The sequence below is a fragment of the Colossoma macropomum genome, unplaced genomic scaffold (genome assembly GCF_904425465.1).
Source record: "Colossoma macropomum unplaced genomic scaffold, Colossoma_macropomum, whole genome shotgun sequence".
Lineage (NCBI taxonomy): Eukaryota > Metazoa > Chordata > Actinopteri > Characiformes > Serrasalmidae > Colossoma > Colossoma macropomum.
This window is the reverse complement of record NW_023494804.1, coordinates 18059404-18071405: the sequence shown is the minus strand read 5'-3', so window position 1 is coordinate 18071405 and position 12002 is coordinate 18059404. Positions and strand designations below refer to the sequence as shown.

General features: G+C 40.4%; 1 protein-coding gene across 1 annotated transcript in view; it reads right to left on the bottom strand.

The window, feature by feature from the left end:
* The window catches only part of gnaz (guanine nucleotide binding protein (G protein), alpha z polypeptide), an 86073-nt gene extending 75346 nt beyond the window's left edge, over positions 1-10727 (bottom strand). The window contains exon 1 of the mRNA XM_036594656.1: positions 10408-10727. The gene's annotated coding sequence lies outside the window, so the exon portion shown is untranslated. The remainder of the gene's footprint in view (positions 1-10407) is intronic.
* Positions 10728-12002: the final 1275 nt, after the last annotated feature.

Genomic DNA, 12002 nt, shown 5'->3' with positions numbered 1-12002 from the left:
AGTTTGGTAGAATGATGCATATTTGTATTATCCCCCCTCGACTCCTGATCCAGGCTAAACCTACCCTGATAATTGGCTGATTGGTTGTAAATCGTATTAAAATGAGCAATGCAACAGTATTGCTTTAGCTTGACACCTCTGATCTAAACAAAGACAAATGCTTAGTCAACAGAACAGGAGACATCTCACCCAGTCAGATCACTTCATTCCAACAGAAAAGCTAATAATCTGCTGAAAAGATTAGTTTTACTCAGTGGACGTCTGAGCTGCACGGTGAGGTGCCAAACGAGATGCAGAGACAGAGACAGCAGCCCAAAGACGGGCAAGGTGAATGGCTTTTAATCATTCAGTGGACATTGTTCTGAAGGAAAGACGAGAGGTCTGTGTCGGGACGGCGGTGGCTATTCCAGACCGGCCACAGAGGGCCACCTCAATTCACTCCGGGGAATGATCGGTGTTCAGTTTACACCCTAATAATAGCCTCCGAAAGGTCTGCAGAATAAATATATTTACACAAACTTGCAAATGTAGTCAATCAGCAAAGACACAAAAATGAACAAAATCAAAGCTTCCAGATGGTCGCTGGTCAAAGCACTACGATAAAATACATTTCTGCTAGCACCTCTATGGGACTCTAGTAGTACATTAGCGCTAACATATACAGTGGAGCATTTTTTGCCTGTTCTAAATTAAGCACTAACATTTCAGGCAAAGACATTCCTTGTGCTTCACTTGAAACTTATAACATTAGAATATTACTCCTTTCTGAACCAAACCTTGTATCTCCATTTTGATTGCCACTTTTTGACATATTTTGGAAATGCCGGTTGCCCTTTACACTGTTTGTATATGTCATGATGAATGGAACAAAAGAAATGATCCAAAACAACTTGGAAAAAAGTCTGGTTCCATTGACTTATATTTAAAAGTAAAGGATGTTTTTTGCTTCTGCTGTGAAGTTTTGTTCCGGCAGCAGCGACATATTTGAGCTTGTATGTATCAGCTTTATAGGCATTCATAGAGCTGCAGCCGCTGTTTTCCGTTCCTAAGAACTACCTGAAACCTGTTTAGGCTACAGCACATATTGACAGACAGTGACGTATCTAGAACTTCCAGAGGGCCTACAGCAAACTTTTTTCCTCATAAAATTGGTTCCATTGTGAATAAAAACATGCTTGACTCCTCTGTCTCATCCTCATTATGTTGGGAGCTAATCTAACATGTAAGGCCTTCAGTTCAGCTCCTGAAGTCCTAACCAATGGGAGAGCTCACTTGGCTGTATCTACCTAGATACAACTGAGATAACAATCCTAAATGGGCAGCTTCCTGTAAGGTTTTTCAGTATTTTGATATTTTTTTACCAACCGTGATGATTCTATTACATACAAATGAACTACAAATGCCAGGTGGAAAGGAGTCAGAGGTTCCCCCACAGCCACCACTACTGTTTTATCTACAGTACCTTTGTCCCATTTTATATCATACTTTTATATCATACAGTACCAGAAACAACATAAACAAGTCTATTTGAGATTTACCAACTTTTGAGGTAACTGTGTGATGACTCGGGTGTGCAGTTTGCTCACTGCTCCAGCACTGACCGAACAGATGGAGTGTCCATGTTCTGTTATAGTTCTCTGTAGACGTGTATTATTCTAATCAGTGATGAAAGATGAACAGTTACCTTTGCTTAAAGAAAGAATCCTGTTGTGAAGAACGCAAGCACAATTCAACAGGAAACTCTCATGTCGCAAGCAGGATGCAGGTTTTCAAGTGTTACATGATCAGATTGGGGTTCTGAATTGCATTAAATCACAAAATCAGCCCAAACAGCCAGACTGCACAATTTAATCCAGTCACAAAGCTAAAGACTGATTAGATATATTTTGGACCAAAAGTTTAAAAGCTAAAAACTGATTAGGTACATTTAAAAGAAATGGAATATTTAAAACATACATTTTAGAAAAGAAGAGAAAAAGCTAAAAATAATAAGATACATTTTAGAAAAGAGTTTAAAAAAAGCTACAAACTGATCAGATACATTTAGGAAATTAGGGACAACTGTTCAGATATATTTTCAAAACAGTTAACCCCTTAAATGGTCAGGGCCCACAGTGAGCACAAAGTTCTATTACATACTTAATAATCTAAGAATAGCTCAGCCAGTTTGCACTGAAGTCCCTGTAGTTACTGAATAATAAGCCTTAGTATGTAATAAGCCTGAGATTTTAAGGGATTAAAAAGCTAAAACTGATAAGATACCTTTAGGAAATTAGGGAAAACTGATTTGATACACCTGAATAGTCTGGGTTGTGACTGACCTACAGAGCCAATACTAACAGTTAGCACTATAGACAATTGATTTGTTTAAAACCTGCTAACATTCGACACTGTTAACTTTCCTTCTCTCCTCACAGTCTTTAGAATGTAGTCTTAATGCTTAGCTTCCATTTAAACTCTCCCATGAGACCTCTTTAGTTGCTGTCTAAACTAATGGTACCTTACAGAGACCTGCATGCCCCACTGCTGCTCCTGTATGCATGAGTATGTGCTAGCTTTCAGAACAGGCTGCTTGATTACCGCTAATGATTTCTTTCGGATTGACGTCCATTAGCTACACAGAAGCTGCACTTTCAGCATGAGGCGTTTTTCCATGAAGCTGGGGGGCCTGCTGACCTGTTGACCCGAAACTTGTCAGAATGTTGGGTTTTTCCATGCTCTCACTGAGACTGCGGATCATTACGCCCATGAAGCAACCTCGCACCGCTGTGGCCTCTGACTTTGACGGGCATGTCATGCATTAAAGTAAGATTTTGGAACATATCCACAAAGTTAAAGATGCAGTTTGGCATAGAATCAAATTCATTTACACAATTTCCTCCTTACCCAAATCAATCATGACACAAAAAATGGACAAAACCACAAAAAGGACCTCTGAAGTCATGCATCATTCTATAGTCAGCATCATGCCCATACGAGGAACTCCAGATCTAAGCTGTTTGTTCCTCTATGAAAAAAATGAATGGCCGTTCATATATTTATATGTTCAAGTATCTCTCCAGAGTGTCACTGGATCCTCTGAATTACAAGGTCGTTAAGAAGCCGAAATATGCGTATTGAACTGACCATAAGACTGGCAACCTCACTGAAACACCCCAAAAATGATGAATTACGAGGTTGTTAAGAAGTCGAAATATCAATATTGCTACGTGCTAACACTACAGCGGTGTTTCAGCCATCAACTTGTGGAATCCGTAGCCGACATGTTCAATTTTAGCTAGTAAGGATGATTTTGATATTGAAAAACATCATGCTACTATATTGTTTTGAGTGGAAATGTAAAACGGTACAGCTGATTTGCCCCTCACTCTCTTCCAAGCATCTTTTGTTTACCAACTTTTGGGGCATTAACTAAGAATAATCAATACTAGACATCTGAGTGCAGCCTATCAGAGTAAAGTAAAGGTATAGGGGGCGTGGCTTATGCTGTGGATACACCCACACTCAAATGACTGGGCTTTTTCATGAAGACATGATAATTTCTCAAGGTCGTGAAAGAAGGTGGTGAAAATGTTATATATGAGAACTTTTATTTATGTAAGTTGTGCAAAATCAAGACATTTTTAACACACAAAATATAAAAATGGAATTAAATTTTGAATATTGTTTTGTCATTTTTTGTACATTAACTTCCATTGAAAATTCAAAATGTTTTAGTTACTATTTTGGAGATTTTGCTCTGACAGCGATGATATCATTACAGCTCTATTAGCCAGCCTGTCCTGAGTGGAAATGAGATTCTATAACAAGCCTCCACACTGTGAATTATTATGACCATATGATATCACTTAAGACCTGCCATAGAGCATTACACGAAGCAAAGGAACCCGGCGGTCTCTGGCTGACGCAGGCTTTAGCTCCACAGCCGGGTTTCTTAAGGACCGTGATGAGGTGTTTGGCCGAAGCAGCTCTCGTGTGGAGCCAGAAACGGTTAGAAGCACTCGAGTACTGGCTCTGTAATAAGCGTGTGTAAATGCTGGCATTTCCCCTGTGAGAAAACAGCCTTCCCATTACCGACTCTCATGTAAGCCATTCATTTCGAAACGTGCTGAAGTGTGCTGCACTTCCTCCTTCTCCAAACTACGCTCTGAGGACGGATCACTTTAATGATCATCAAAGTCCCATTGATTTACAAATCCAACACTCCTCAAGAGCATATCGATAGCTGCTTCTCGTCTGCCGCCAACATGCATGTGCATGTATGGGTGTTGTCAGTGATGTACTGAATGTTCTTGATTCATGTGTGTGTATCAGTTTATTGAGTAAATAATAACAATGTTAGGTGACTATTATTTGACCTTTGTATAAAATATACTGCCTCAGAAATATTTCAAGGATTCAAATAAAAATAGTGATGCACTGAATTTACATGATTCAAATGTACATATTTTCTACATGAGTTAAATATATTATATGAAAATGGGGAATCAAGTCAGCATGTGAACTTAACTGACTTGTGACTCGACTTGGTCTCATTTTTAACTGACTGACAATTAGACTCAGACTCGCCCTTAACTGACTCACAACGTGGACACAACTCTAACTGACTTGCAACTTGACTAGGACACGCCCTTAAATTACTTGCTACTCAAACTCTACCTTAAATAACTTGTGTCTTGACTTGGACTCGCCTTTAACTGACTCACGATTTGGCACAGACTTACTCCTAACTGGCTAATGACTTGAACAACTTTAACTGACGTGGGACTTGACCAGGACTCACCTATGAATGACTCACGACTCACAATGAGCTCGGCCTTAAATGACTTGCGACTTGATTCGGACTCACCCTGATTTGCAACTTCACTCTGACTCGTTCTTAACTGACTCCGACTTGTCCTTAACTGATTTGACCCCAACTCACCCTTGAGTGACTTGTGACTTGACTAGCATTCACCCTTACCTGATTTACCACTCAGACTGGAAGTGCCTTTAACTGACTCATGACGCGACTTGGACTTGATCTTGACTGACTTGCAAATCAACGTAGTCTTGTCTTTAATTGACTCGTGACTCAACTTGGACTTGCCCTTAACTGACTTGGGACTTGACTTGGGCTTGGCCTTAACTGACACATGACTCGACTTGGGCTTGCCCGTAACTGACTTGTGACTCGACTCGGATTTGAGACTGAAGACTTCTGAAAATTCTAGGAAAAAAGCATTAAATTAAATTAAATCAAATTAAATCTAATTAAATTAGGACCACCAACCTCAATGCAGTACCTGAACAGTTTTTGCAAATTGACATGGGTTTGTACTTAACTGACTCACAACTCGACTCAGACATGCCCTTAACTTGCCCTTCAACATGGTCTCATCCTTGACTGACTCGTGACTCGACTTGGACTTGCCCTTAGCTGACTCGTTAGAGTTAAAAATTACTCAAACTCCATTTGGATTAGCTACTGCACTGGCTAACTAGCATATTTGCTATATAAATGACATGCTAGCCAGCTGTTTTAAGTTGCTTCTTTACATTAAACAACTCATTTGCTACATATGGTGCTTCAGTTCTGTCTTTCAGACTGAAGGTTTTTTTCATAATGAAAGGCTCTTTATTTGAAGCCATGTTGAACCTTGCAGGTTCAGGTACAATGTACACTGTTAGAAATAAAGGTTCTATGCAGGTACATTTTTTGTTCATCAAGGTACAAATAATGTAAATGTTCCCTCAAAGGTACAACAGAGGTTTTAAGGTCTAATTGTGAACCTTAAATAAGTTTTTCCAGGTGAAAAGTTTGTATTTGTACCTTTTCATAACCTAATGTTTTAAAACAGAACAATAAAATAAAAAGCCTGGAGACCAGGCGGGGTGTGTGGAGTTAGTACTACTTAGAAAATATAATTCCAATGAATTATGGTGCAGTTATATTCCCTGACTAAAGGTACTGAGATGTACCCTTGAGGGTACCACCCCAGTGACAAGAGGGGGACTGCCCCAGTGATAGTTTACTACCTTTAATTCTGAGAGTGTAATACCTGCTGCTCATAACGAGACTAAACTACAGCTCTCTATCCAAAACTCGAGACTCACTCAGACTGAATCTACTTGTGAGCATCTCTGACATCAACATTGTTTTCTTTGTTTTACTTTTGTCAGTAATTGTGTTTATATATTTTATTCATGTTTGAATAATGTAAATATTTGAATAAGGTTTAACGCATCTGACCCTAAAATGTGACCTGAAATATATCTCTAACTATTTTACATAAAGGTCACATAACAGCAACCTAATATTGTTATTATTTGCTCAACAATATGATTCAAAATGCATATTTACTCTGAGGTCAGCTTGGTTGACATTACAGGGTCAGTTTTGCTCAATGCAGAGTCGAGTAAAGATGTGCTTAATCCACAAAGAGCTTAACTCCTGAACAAGGTTTTCATAAACTGTACGTACACTGCAAAAACAGATCTCTGGCAAGTGAAATTATCTTAAATGTAATCAATATATCTAATATTTCTCAATACCAGACAATCACAAGAATATTATTTAACCTGTTTCTAGTTTAAGTTAAAGGGCCCATATCATGAAAAACTGTATTTTCACCATTGTTTTGAAACAAGAGAGTTGTACTGTGATGTAGTACATAAACACTGTTGAAATATCATTCATACAGTCCATACAGTTCATATATGGAAACTGAGCTGCAAAAGCAGCCCATTTTGAACTCACTGTTTTTGTGATGTCATAAAAAATGCATTTGCATATATCTGCCTATTCAGCCTACAGCAGTTTAGCCTCTCTTTCACACTGAGGTATAAGGAGTGTTTCAGCTCTGACTGCTTTTTTAATAAGAAACAATACAAGACAGACAATCAGAACATAGCTCATTTACATATATCAGTTTTAAAGGCACAGTAACAAAAACAAGCTGTTTCATTCAGAATGGTCATGCAAAATGAATTAAATGGATTAAAAATACAGGAAGCAAATTATCTTCTTCTACCTGTTTTAAGCATTATTTCATAAAAAATAAGCAAAATGTCTTTTAATAAGAAATATTAGACACATTCAGAAAATTTAAGATGATTTCACTTGCCAAGATCATCATATTTAAGTTTTTTAATTAGCATTTTTTATTGCAATAGTGACATGGGCAGGCCACACCCCTTTTTTGTAGTGCTGTGTCATAGAGTCACCTAGGGTGGGTGTGGTTAAGCAAAATAGTTTTTAAACCACTTCTATTTTGCTTTAATGTGGAAAATAACACAAACAAACTCTATTTGAACTGTTCTTTCCTTTAAATGGCCCATATCCTATATTTTCTCTTTTATAATATTTCTGTACTTTTGTTTTTATATGTTTTATTATGACTATTTTAGCTGTGTTAATGGACCTTTAAGACTGATATATGTAAATGAGCTGTGTTCTCATTGGCTGCACTGTATTGGGCTTCATTCAAAAAGCAGTCCAGGCTGAAATACTTGCAACTCCAGAGATGTTGGGTGGAGCTAAACTGCTTTAGACTGAAATTCATACTGTCCTTATATGGACTGTATTCAGAAACTTCAGCAATGTTTACACACTAAATCCAAGTTTTATTTTAAAAAGTGAGGAACATTTCGTTCTCCTTTAAATGGGCCCTTTAAGATTAGACAATAAGCTGTGTATAAAGATAATTTATGTTGTCTGTTGGGCTGTTTTCATTTTTATTTAGAACTTTAGAGCCATGCCACTGTGAGAAACAGAATGCATGATGATTATCAGCACACTGTCCGTCCAGCTGCGTGTTGAAATAAAATAGAAATAAAATAGCCACTGATTATGGAGTAATGATGGAAATTTAAACCCATCCTCAGTTTCTCTTCATCTGTTTGTCTCCCTGCAGGCTGACAGCACTGCTTTTCAGCGCGAGTAATACTAGCACAACATTAGGGGCTTTTTAGAGACCCTGCTGAGAGTCAGCGTCCACTGCGTATGTGTGTGTCAGTGTTTTGCCAACATTACTGTACTTTGGGAGTCGTCATCCAGGCCCGCTCTCAGAGGCCTCAGTCTACAGCCTCAAAAAACAATCAAATACATGTCTCTAAGGGGAATTCCACCAATGTCTCTAAATTTCTGCACTTAAACAAATTGACATATTGGGAAAAAATAAAACACAAAATATGGCCTGTGCAAAAGTTATGACATGTTATATTTGTTCCAGTATGTTCCAGAACTATTTTTTAAAAAATTGCCTTAAAATCATTTAAGTGTGTTCTCTGTGGAGGGTGTGCTAACTTATTTTCACTGAGAAAATCAACAAAATGCGGAACCTCTCCACTTCTGCATATCTGTGTTGTAGTCATGGTGACCCCTAGTTCTTATCACCACCACTGGATCGTTAGTCTCTCTGCAATGAACCATTTCACACCAAACCACTCTGAGTGACGTACAGCTCAACCACTGAATTACACAGAAATTTTGAGAAACTGATGGAGCTACACTTACAAACCGCAAACTCCTCTGCATCTCAGTTACGTGAGTTAAAATCAAAGTTTAGTTTCAGTACTTAGTTCAGTTCACTAAACTTTGTTTTTGTGACTGTGTTCATTACAAAGCTGCTGGCGCATCAGTGAAATAAAAAGAAACAATGTTTGGAGATGTAAAAAGACAGGATTTTAATTAAGAGAAAGATAACACTCAAGTCTCCTTCCTCTTCCATCTTCTTCTCTATGCCTCTCCCCCCCTCTTGCTCTTATTCCTGTTTTCTTTTACCTTTTACCCTTATTTGCTCCTTCACTCCATCTCTTTCTCACTCTATCTCTTCTTCTGTCTTTGCTCTCTCTTCACCCCTTCACTCCATTTCACCTCCCTTTTCTTTCTGCCTTCACTCCATCCATCTCTAACCTCCTTCTCACTTTCTCCATTCCTCTCTCTCTCTCTCTCTCTCTCTCTCTCTGCTGCATCGACCTCCGCCCCTCTGGCTTCTCTGTTTCCATTAAACCCCCCAGAGCACAGAACCCCCCCAACCACCACCACCACACAGACACACACACACACACACACACACACACACTGTCAATAGAGTGACAGATCAATGCTGAGGTAGTGGATGTTGTTATTGTTGCAGAGAGCAAGAAAGAGAAGGAGAAATAGAAAGAGAGAAATAGACAGACAGAGCAGCAGGGCAGCAGGAGTACTCTCTCTCTCTCGCCCTCTCTCTCAGTGGGGTGTGCACCTCCCTCAGCTACTCACACTCATTAGCCAGCAAAGCATGGCAATGAACATGCTACACCCAGTGCCATGTGACTACACTCTGACCCTCTCTCTCTCTCTCTCTCTCTCTTTCAGTGTTACCATGATATGAAGGTATAATCAGGAATATGAAACCCTTTTGATCTCAGCGACCACTGACAGTTCATATGTGTCCAATTCAAACACATTTGATACCATCAACAACTAAGAACTGTCAAATCTTCACCTTCACCAGTATAATCAACACCAAACAACCCTACCAATACATTAACACCATACACACCATCAACACAGCTGATACCAACATCACAATAATATCATCTCCAACAAAACCATAATGACATGAACACCGTACACACTGTCAAATATCACTAACACCTTCAACTTTATCAGCACCACCAACTAACTCCAACACTGTCAACCATGAACATCAACGCCAGCATGATCAACACTATTAAGATCAACAGTTCTATCTAACAATATCAACATCTTTACCGCCATAAACCCTTTCAACTCCAAGAACACTGTCAATTCCATGAACACCATAAACACCAACAACACTATCAACACTACTGACACCAACAATTCTATTAAACACCATCATGAAGACCATCTACACTATCAGTATGATCAACATCAATGGCACTACCAACACCATCAACACTACAAACATCATCAACTCCAACAACACATTATTTACAGTCAACACCAAAAACACTATCAATACTACTGACACCAGCAATGCTAATAAAGACGATCACCTTCATGGAGACCATCAACACCAGCCACACTATCACCACCATCAATATGAGCAACATTATCAACACTATAGCCACCAACAATATCATTAAACACCATCACCATCTTGAAGACCAACAACACTATCAAAACCATCGACATCAACTCCAACAACCCTGTCAATTCCATCAACACCGCCAACACACAACAAACGCCGCCACCTCTGCCAACACCGTCAGCCCTCGTCTCTGAACATCACCTCCTTCGCCATGGAGGAAAACAGCATCCTTCCCCTCCAGACGCTGAAACCCTCCAGAGCCTGGAGCACACCGAGGGCACTCTACCCCGGCTCAGACGGCAGGGGAAGGCAGTGTGCGTGGGCCTGTATGTGGAGAAGAACAGCGAAAAACAAAGGGCGGCCTCACCGTTTCGGTGTGTTTTCCGTCCATTCAGTGGCAGCACCGCAGCCCAGCCTTCAGCCAGAGAGGAGGACTGACCGAGCCTCGAATCTCCAACATCCTCAGATCTCTCTCCCTCTCTCTCTCTCCCTCTCTCTCTCACACACACAGACACACTCATTCACAAAGCACTCTTCTCTTTCTGTCTTTCTCTGTCCGCCTGTTTCTGTCGGCGTTCTATTTCCTCTCTTGTTAGCTCCAAGGCAGTTAAGAGACACTGCAGCGATGGGGGGAGGAGGAGGGCGTGTGAGTGTGTGTGTGTGTGTGTGTGTGTGTGTGTATGTGTGCACGCTTGCGTAGTGCTATGTGTGTGTGTGTGTACAAGCAAAAGAGAGAGAGAGACAGAGAGGGCGTGCGGGAGAGAAACCGAGGGAGGAGTCAGGCAGGGATAGAAAGAAGGAGAAGGGGGGAAAACAGTCAGGATTAAACCATGAGAAAAACAGAGTGAGAAAGGAGAGAGAGAGAGAAAGGAAAGAAAAGAGAGTAGAGAAAGCTGCCTCCAGAAAAACACAAGGGTGAAATGGGAGTAGGGGGAAGATGGAGGACTGCGCGCCTGTGTTTACAGATGTACGGCGGCCCTGCTGTTTCTCTCTCCACGCCAGGCTTGGTTGTGATTTCATTGATGGCTGAAAGAGCATGTTAGAGAGAGAGAGATGGAGAGAGAGACACAGAGAGAGAGAGAGAGAGAGAGAGAGAGAGAGAGCAGAAGGGGAGGGTGAACGGTGCATGTCAGCAGGCTGGGGGTTGGATATCGGTATAATTTGTTGTTTCCGTGCCAACTGGTCCTGCGTCTGAAGCAGCACTTCCTTTGCAGGCGTTGGTTCCTCTTCGTCTGTTTGCCAACATCGAACCTCCTCCTCCTCCATCGAACAGAACGCTTCATAGGTGTGTGGAGGGGTCTAACTGGCCCCCTGTGGACCACTCTCTTAGGGATGGGCGTGGCAAATACACTGATGTCTGAGCTAGAGGTCTGCACAGATGTGAATTTGAAGCCGAACACGACCCGTACCCGCAAATTTGAAGCCTGGCCCGGATAGGGCCGAGTGGTACTGATCTATTTGAGACCCGAAGCCACACAGGTTTGAAGTTGGCTTCTTATTAGCCAGCATCTTATTCAGAACTTACACTTAACCTTGAATGGTGCTGCCGTTCCATTACACCAGTGCCATTTAAGGTGAATCTGAACATTAAAATATGAATCTAATATGTTAAATGGTGTAGCAGTTTCATTCTACCAGTGCCATTTAAGGTGGAACATTCAAATATGAAGCTAATATGTTCAGTTCAATTCTGCCAGCGCCATTTAAGGTGGAACATTCAAATATGAAGCAAATATATGTCAAATGGTGCAGCAGTTTTATTCTGCTAGTGTCATTTAAGGTGGAGCTGAACATTCAAGTATGAAGCTTCATTTCATGTTCAGTTCCAATTCTAAGAGATGGGAGTCAATTCCACACAAAAATTGTCTTAATCCTAAATTCCAGAAATTCAATGGTTATTTAACTGGAAGGGTTAAAGTGTGAATCTGGTTAAAAGAACAATATGTAAGATGACGCAACCTA